This window comes from Meriones unguiculatus, chromosome 1, assembly GCF_030254825.1.
Source record: "Meriones unguiculatus strain TT.TT164.6M chromosome 1, Bangor_MerUng_6.1, whole genome shotgun sequence".
NCBI classification, from domain to species: Eukaryota; Metazoa; Chordata; class Mammalia; order Rodentia; family Muridae; genus Meriones; species Meriones unguiculatus.
This window is the reverse complement of record NC_083349.1, coordinates 38,167,731-38,175,719: the sequence shown is the minus strand read 5'-3', so window position 1 is coordinate 38,175,719 and position 7,989 is coordinate 38,167,731. Positions and strand designations below refer to the sequence as shown.

At 41.1% G+C, this 7,989-nt stretch overlaps 1 long non-coding RNA gene across 1 annotated transcript; it reads right to left on the bottom strand.

Annotated features, from left to right (window-relative positions):
• Nucleotides 1-3,680: 3,680 nt before the first annotated feature.
• On the bottom strand, nt 3,681-6,661 carry LOC132655219 (uncharacterized). The gene is made up of 2 exons (XR_009592930.1): nt 6,442-6,661; nt 3,681-4,004 (listed from the first exon to the last, which is right to left on the bottom strand). It is a non-coding gene; the product is annotated as an uncharacterized LOC132655219 (long non-coding RNA).
• Nucleotides 6,662-7,989: the final 1,328 nt, after the last annotated feature.

Genomic DNA, 7,989 nt, shown 5'->3' with positions numbered 1-7,989 from the left:
CAGAACAATTTTGATATGATGTGGACTTCTCTTATCTGTGCGAACTTGTTCTTGGGATTATCTGAATGGGCTTGTTCATAGAGTATCTGAGTGACCTCAAGCCATAGAGCAATTGTACTCCAACCATTTGTTCTTAACCCCAAGGCAGTCCTTTATCCTCAGTTTTCCTGGGCAAAAGAGTTACAACAGAAGGAGAGCCAGGAAAGCACCCTTGTTACAGGAACTGGCTTCCTATCAATCTCACGAAAGATGCTAGAGATTTCACATTAATGAAACGCTGCTGTAACACTGTGAGTGGGTCCAAAGTAGCCACTCTGTGTGATGCAGTGTTGTGATGATGGAAGGTTCAGGCTGTGTGCGCTAGAATCTGCTGTGAGGTCTGAGGTCAACTTATAATCTTATTCTAAGAGGAACTGTGCCCCCACAGGAGTGTGCTACCATCACATTTCAATTTTCAGTAGTCTGGTGTAGGGTTGCAAATGTAACCCATTTTCCTACTTAGTGTACAAGCACCATCAGACTCTCTAATGTCAAAAAAAAAAAAAGGGTGGAGCTCACTGGATAAGAAGGAGCAGGAAGAGCTTGCGTGAGGGGGCAAGTGAAGGAACAGGGAAAGGCAAGGCACTCAAACGGACATATGCCTTTTGGTGCAAAAGCACTGATCACAGAAAAAGCTAAAAATGTTTTTAAAATGGCCTTAAACTCTTGGTCAATGGCTCGGGATTATTAAAGAATTAGTGTTGTAACTTTGGCCATGACAATATTGACCCTAATTCCTTTATCCATGACAGGCAAGGTACTATGCTTGACCCCTTGCTAGTTGTGAGACATAAATATAAAATTCTGAAGACTCTCAAGAAACTCAGAGAGCTTTAGGCATTCCTATTACAATTCCTAGGCTAGTGTGGGCATACACACTTATTCTTTAAAGCAGTGATTCTCAACCTCCCTAACGCCATAACTCTTTAATACAGTTGTTCATGTTGTGGTGACCCCAGCCATAAAATTAGTTTTGTTGTTACTTCATAACTGCAATTTTGCTACTGATATGAATCATAATGTAAATATTTTTGGAGGTAGAGGTTTGCCAAAGGGTCACAACCCACAGGTTGAGAACCACTGATCTAGAACATTGTGAAGGATAGACTGCATGGAGCAGAACTGCTCACCTCATGGAAATTGGGAGGATGGGAAGGAAAAGGGAGAGGAAGAGGAGGGAGAGAGGGAGGAAGAAGGGATAGAGGGAGAGATATTGATTTTCTTCAAAGACATGCCCCAGTGAATCTCAATCAGCTCTGAGCCCGTCAGTGGATTAGCCTCCCTCATTGAACTCCCTCATGGTCCAGTTGTATATCCTTAGCCTCACCAGCTGAAGACCAAGCCTGTAGCAAACAAGTACTAAAGTGGAAGTTTCTGGTTTCTCTGAAGACTCCATTGAGTCATGTGATGCTTTGATGGAGGTGGGCTTGTTAGAGGCACGTGATGTTTTGCTGTAAGCTGTTTCATGCGAGGGGCATGACTTTGGCCAGTTGAAGACATCCATGGGTAGACTTTGAGAAGAGGAGACATATAGAAGCCCAGGGACAGTGAGACACTGCTTTTTGGATCTACATGCTAGTGCTGATCTTCATGCTTTGACACTTGACTTCACAGAAAGAAAGCTTTTGGGGGCATTCCAACTTAGTCTTGTGGCTTTCGCTAGGTTGTCCTAATCTTCTCAATCGTGTTGATTTGTGTTGCTACTTGGTGTTGGCCTTTGGACTGGACTGCTGGTATCTGGACAATGAAGAGTGGACTCATTCCTAGGAACCACTCCTAAAAAGTTCTACACCCCCCTTTACCTAATAACCTTCTTTCTCCTGTACCTCTGCTCAGTGGGTGGAAGGGAAGTAGATGCATTTAAGAACACTAAATAAAGCAGGTTTGGTGAAAAATCTAAGCCTACAGGCAGTGCCCAGACATGGCTTAGGCACAATGGGTAACTTCACTTCTAGTGTAGTGGAGGAATTGTCAGGTTTTGACAGGTTGGTAATATTGTTTAAGGAGGTTGGCAAAATAGTGGCTATTGCTGCTGTGTGGTCTCTTGTCTTGCTCCCAGAGGGGGTTTTCTGGTTTTGCTTTGTGGCCTTTATATATACCATTTTGAAAAAGATTAGGGAGGGTGAAGCTGAAAACTCAGAAGGTTCATTCAATTCTCTTATGTTAGGAAGGATTGCCGAGTTGGCTATGCACCTAGAGTTTGCACATAGAGGCAAAAGGAGCCAGTGGGAGGAAAACAACAGTGTTCATGCTTGGTGTCTGACACCAATGATGAAAGTAGGAAGCAAACTAGGCTAGAAGGCAGGCTGCTGCCCCACCCTGCTCCACACACTTTCACTACCATGTGCCAAAAGCACCTCAGTGAAGGAAAGGAGCCTGGGAAGAGCAGGAGGCTGTACAGGGTAATGGGTTACTGTTGAGCCAAGTGCACCACCAGAAGGGTTGCCTAGGGCTACACAAGCAACACCAGCTTTCCCAGTCTTTGTGCAGCATATGCCTGCTAATGATGGTGGTGAAGCTTATGAGGAGATGTCATGGCATCCAATAGTCATGCTAGATTTAAAGCACTTTAAATAGTCTATTTTAAGGTATGGTATGCATTCACCATTCATTAAACAGGTATTAAATAACTGGGCTATGAAAAACAGCCTTATTCCCCAGGATTGGAAGGGTTTGGTGTCAGCTGTTTTAGAATCTGGTCAACAATTATAGTGGTTGTCATGGTGGAGGGATGAAGCCGTGAAAATGGAACAATGTAATACAGCAAGTGAGATAAATGTTGACAAGGACCAGCTGCATGGTGAGGGGCGTTATGCTGACTCCCAAGAGCAAATCCATTCTGATAATGTCATACTTGAACAATGTCATGCTGCAGCTTTAAGAGCATGGGACATGGTTGAGGAGCCATGAGAAAACACCTCTTTTACTAAGGTAATGCAAGGCCCTGGAGAAGCCTTCACTGAATTCTTACAGAGATTGACTTAAGCTGTCAATAGAGCTGTACCAGAACCTGATACCAGAAAGTCATTGATAGAGATCTTAGCATTTGAAAATTCAAGTATGGAATATAAGAGAGCAATTAGATCATTAAAAGCATGAGAAGCAAGACTCAGTTGGATTGCCCCAAAGCATGAAGATCAGCACCAACATGTAGATCCAAAAAGCGATGTCTCACTGTCACTGGGCTTCTGTATCTCTCCTCTCCTCAGAGTCCACCCACAGATTTTTTCAGCTGGCCAAAGTCATGCCCTTCTCATGAGACAGCTTACAGCAAAACATTACAAGCCTCTCACAAGCTAGCCTCCAACAGAGCATTACATGACTCAACTGAGTCTTCAAAGAAACCAGAAACTTCCACTTAAGAATATTTTGGTTGAGTACTTCATGTCTACCTATGGCATCCAGATCCAATTAAACTCACCGTACAGTCCATAAGTCACTCACAGACAAACTGAAAAAAGTTAGAATGCAGTTCTCAAATGCAAATTTTAGCTCAATATAACATACAAAGCAAAATTAAAATCAACAAAATAAATGGTCATCCCCTGAAGAAAAGAGTTATCTGCCCTGGAGAGCTGATAGCAGGCCACTTTTTTTTTTTTTTTAAAGAATATGAGAGAAAGAACCACAACAGTTGAGGGTTGAAGTATAATTTTAAATCCTTTATAACTTTATGAACATTTTCAACCCTATTATTTTTTTTCTCACAGCTCAAAGATCATTAGACCATTAATAGTCCATAGCTGAGGATCATCTACTTGACAAAACTTCCTCAGTATCCATTTGTTTCACTTCAGAGCATGCTTAGCAGCATCCCTGGCCTCTGTTCACCAGATGTTAATCACAACTCCCACTTGTGACAACCAAAAATATTTCCAGACCTTCTCAAGGTTCCTCTGAGGAGCAGATCCACTCTCGATTTGAAGTCACCACTTTGGATTTATCTCTGTCTATGCAACCATTCTCTTAAGATAAAAGAATCAATAAAGAGTTTATTAAATATTTATACTGTAAGCATTACAAACTCATCACTGTACTTGGTGAGTCTTAACAATATCTACTGAGTATCTACAGCATGCCAAACACTGCATTAAGTTCTGTTATCAAAGGAGAAAAGGTATGTTGGATACCAGGATGGGGATGAGGGATGGCTGGACAGAGGGGAAGAAACAAATCTTTCACATGGTTCCTTATAGGTCCCCATGTGCCTGACAATTTTCAGCATTGTCCTAGAAGCCTTTTAAGCATGGAAGCCAGGTTTTTTTTTTTTATTCTCAAGGTTTATCAGATTGCCCAGAATATAGAAAAGTGTTTGCTTATGAACTCCACGAGACAGGAAATGATGGGAAGTGGAATAGTACACAACAATGACAACAAATTGGCTACATTTAGTTGACAAAGGAAAAAGTTGAATCTACATAATAAAGTTTTCATTGCACCTTGAATTATCTTTCTATAACCTTGACAGTTTATGGCATCTATGGACATATTCTCTCATGCTATATATCTAGATCATAGGATCTATATCTATATGTCTATAGATCATAGGATATCTAGATGTATGGCCCTTAATGGCCTGCTGCTCTTCTGTAAAGCACTTTATGGTTACAGGAAAAAAATTTAATGATTAGAAATAATCAAAGAAATGATTAAAAATGATGTGACTCATTCAAAACAAGTATTTTAGTGTAACCACTCAGTTAAATACAAATTTATAGGATCTTATATGTAAATTGAATATAGTGAGAAAAGAGGAAAAGATCATGAAGACTAAGGATAAATGTAAATTGGGAAATTGACATTTTTATACTATAATTTTTAGGGCATTAACGATTCTCTGTAGACCTATCACAGTAGGGAATAATGCTGTTCCCAAAAGACATGGGTTATAAAATCCCAGTGTTGGGTGCATGCCCCTCCCTGTGAGTCAGGGAGGCCCCAGATGAACCCAAAACAATACAGGCTATTGTCATGGCTCTTGGTTGCCTGTGATAATTAGATGGTAAGACCCTATTAATGATGACATCACACACTTTTATTTGCAGGACCCAGAAAAATAAATCTTGAATCTCCCAGAAAACTCTCTCCCTCTTGGCTAGCTTTCACAGTGCTGGAAGGTACTGTGCGCTCTGTTGGTGGAGAAGATACCAAGATGGTCTTACCCAGGGATGGACACTGCACGCTGTAAGTCTAACATTCCAGGCAAGTTGTGCCGGCTAGTGTAATAGTGGCAAGTCTGAATCCCTCACTTGATTGGATCAGGCCTACTCCAAAAGAGAAAATTTGTTCCTGGTATGATACACATGCTCCAAACCTATGCCTAAGAAAGTCATAAGCCCTGGGGGAGAAGCCACTGATGTTGCTTTTCTAAATGGTCATCTCAAACTGCCTGAAACATTAGTGTTTATATCTGTAAACTGTACTGCTCCCAACGTTCGTCAGGTAAGTTTCTTACTGCAGTAGGTTGTGATTAAAGCAGAGACTAATTTACTGTTCGGAGGGCTGAGAATAAACAAAAATCTGAGTGAGTGCAGCAAATGGGTCACCTACATCACCTGTTTCCCCTAAAACTCAGAAACATCCCAGAAGAGGAGGGGGAAAGAATGTAAAAACCAGAGGATGGGAGGAAGGCTATGGAGTGCTGACCTCCGAATACGACATAACTGTTGCACATTTAAATCCACAGCATCTGTGGTTACCTGCACAATATCAAACTAGTTAAAGCACTCCAGAAAAGGAAGACAAGAAGTCGTGAGTGAGGTGTGAAAGGACATCTCAGGGGAGCTCAGAGGAAGGGTGTGGAGATGTAAGATCCATTACACACATATAAGAATTTTTTAAAGAATGAATTGAAATACAAAACAAAACAGAAAAAGAAAATAACCACATTAAAATTTCTGTACATAGAAAGTGCTATAACTCAGCGAAAGGAAGCACGTGGCAAAAATGAAAGAGAAATTTCTTACCACACAGACATGTCAGGATCTGCCTTTAAGCCTCTGTGAACAAATTTTTTAACCAAATCCATGGATTTATGTCTGAGATACAAAGTGAGGTAAGTCTATAAATGACTTGTAGGAGTCATTTCACTCAGTACATTTGGCTCTTCTGCAGGGACTCCCTCAGGGCCATTTTTATTTGTTATGCAAAATACAGCACGTTGTTTTACACTTTGTAAATAGATAATTTGATTTATTGAGAGATAAAAAGGTCTTCTAATGACTTTGTGTGCGTTAAGTGTTCCATCATACTTTATCGTTGTTTATGCCCACATTTTTCTTATTGTGTACGATTAGTTACGCAAACAACCCTGAGCAAAGAAACCTGCACTCATCGTACCTTAATAAATAATAACCCTGCATCCATCATACTTGATGGTATTAGAACCCAGCATCCACTCACCTTCAGAACACAGTATCCTTGTTTGCCTGGGGAAACGTTCTCTTCTTGCTTGAAGCTCCTGTATCCCAACCTCCAGTGAGAGCTGGGACAAGTAGTCAGGTCTCTATCATCATTCACATTGCCCTGCTGATAATAGATTTATTTTATTTTTTCTGAACTGAGTATGTAGTCCAGTTGGGGCAAAGAGTGTGATGGCTAAAATAAAGATACACATGTAGAAACATACACATACATATACACATTTGTGTATACACATTTGCACACATACACAAATAAACACTCACACACCCTCCCCACCCACTTGGAAGTACACACACGTGTAGACATAGGAACACACACATACATAAAAAAAAACTTGAAACTTTCAGAAGTCGATTGCTTCAGTCTTTCCTTTATTTGAATTGGAGAGAATTATGAAGTCTGGTGCTGAGGCTGCCATTTTGATGGGAAAAGAAAAAAGAGGTTGGAAAATGAAATTGTTGTAGAGGAGAAACAAGAAAAGATAAAGCAAGAGAAGAGAAGCAAATAGAGAGGCACATGGACCGGGAAAAGGATCAGGGGTCACAGGACAGAGAAGGAAACAAGGACAGACAGACAGAGACAGACACAAACACACAGAGAGACACACAGAGAAAGATAGAGAAGCGGAGAGGAGGGGACAGGCACAGAGTCAAAGACAGATGCAGAGAGCTGCAGACATGGTTTGAAGCTGCACCGGAACTGGACAGCCAGCGAGCAGTGTGACTGGATGCACTGGCTGCGGGGGTTGGTGTATTACCAGCTCCACGTGGCCCATTTTCTGAGATTTTCAGTTTATATGTGCCCCAGTCACAACAACACATTCCTACTTTAGCAGCTACTATTGAAGCAGTGTGTGCACTATGACTATTTAAATGTTCCAGAAGGAAAACGAACTCCCTCATTCGGAGCTTCAGTGTAGCTAGAATCATATTAATTCACCTACAGTGTACTGAGATTTCTCCCTCCTCTGTGTCACGCCACGACATTTCTGAACACACACACTAAACTTAAAAAAGTGACAATTGAAATTTCCTTTCAGAAATGTTTTCTCCTTTCCATTAAGGTTAGGTTAATATAACTAATGACTTTTACATTTCATGTGGAAGAGTCATCTATAAATGACATTAAAAACCAAACCTGTAGAAATATCCCCCAAAGAGTCTTGGAATCCATCTATAGTCATCCACGTTTGTATCGTTTTATTTTTATTAAGTAGTATTGCTAGAATACCTCAGGTCTTTTTCTTTCCTTTAACAAAACCATCATGTGGTTAGTTGGTCTTTTGTGTTCCTACCTTCCTGTGGGGTGGGGCCACGGAATGTATGGCTTCTACTGTGACAGCAGTGTCTGGATTTTTGATAGGCTGGAGGCCAAAATCAGTGTGGTTTCCAAGAATGTGAAGTTCAGATCCATGCTTGAAGCACCTCAGCATGTAGACCATTGCAGCTTGTCAGCTGCCTGAGCATCTTCCTGTGGAGGACTGACTGCTGCCTTAAACTGCTTGACCTATGTGGCTGAGCTGGCTAA